This window comes from Crocuta crocuta, unplaced genomic scaffold, assembly GCF_008692635.1.
Source record: "Crocuta crocuta isolate KB4526 unplaced genomic scaffold, BGI_CrCroc_1.0 scaffold396, whole genome shotgun sequence".
NCBI lineage: Eukaryota > Metazoa > Chordata > Mammalia > Carnivora > Hyaenidae > Crocuta > Crocuta crocuta.
Window position 1 is genome coordinate 1,403,178 of NW_027533259.1, and position 1,084 is coordinate 1,404,261.

The 1,084-nt window shown below is 31.8% G+C and overlaps 1 non-coding gene across 1 annotated transcript; it reads right to left on the reverse strand.

Annotated features, from left to right (window-relative positions):
* Positions 1–419: 419 nt before the first annotated feature.
* LOC144217433 (U2 spliceosomal RNA) lies at positions 420–609 on the reverse strand. Its single transcript, XR_013330908.1, has one exon. It is a non-coding gene; the product is annotated as a U2 spliceosomal RNA (small nuclear RNA).
* Positions 610–1,084: the final 475 nt, after the last annotated feature.

A 1,084-nucleotide genomic window follows, 5' to 3' on the forward strand; every position in this document is an offset into this window, starting at 1 on the left:
CTCTGTTGATGAATATTTGTGTTTTGCATTTTAGTACCTGTTTGTTTTTGTTTTTGTTTTGTTTTTTGTTTTTTGTTTTTTTGGTGCTTATGTGCAATAATTTCTCCAGCATATGTAGCTAGGAATATAATTAATTTGGTATATACAAATGTTCAATTTTACAAGATAATGCCAGTTGCTTTTCAAAGTGATTATACCAGATTTTACTCTCACTAATAGTATAAGAACCCTTGCTGCTGAACAGCCATGCTAATGCTTAGCACTGTCAGACTTGTAATTTATGCCAATAAAATGAATATTAACATTTGCAATTAACTTACATGTTTTTATTACTGCTGAATATCTTGTCATATGTTTGCCATTTGTGTGTATGTGTCATTTTTGAAGATTTTATTTATTTATTTATTTACTTACTTACTTTTTGGTGCACTGTTCCTGGAATTACTGCAATACCAGGTTGATGCATGGAGTGGACAGAGCAAGCTCCTATGCCATCTCCTAATTCCAAAAATCCATTTAATATATGGTCCTCAGATACAGAACGTATCATATATTAAACTGATAAGAAAAGATACTACACTTGATCTTAGCAAAAGGCTGAGAAGCAATGAAGATTTTAGTTTTAAGTAATCTCTACACCCACGATGGGGCTCAAACTCACAACCCTGGGGTAAAGAGTCACACTCCACCAACGGAATCATCCAGGCACCCGTGTGTTTTCTTTTTTGTTAAATTCCTATATATATCTTTTGTTCATTTTCTCTTGGCTTTAAGGAAATTGATTTTTAAGATTCCCCTATATATTTTTATTGTTAACCTTTACCAATAATATATTTAGCAAACATCTCTCAATTAATGGCTTTTAGTTTTCTTTGTGGAATATTTTGTGGAACAGAAGTCTTTTATTTTAGGCTAGTTGAGTTTATCAATGATTTCCTTTATGGTATTTTGTGTTGATCAATAAACCCTTCCCCTTCCCGAGATCATCCACATTTTCTTCTAAAAGTTAAAATTTTGCCTTTCATAGTTAACCCCTTAATTCATCTAGAGTAGATTTTTGTGTACAATGTGAATCAGATGTCTA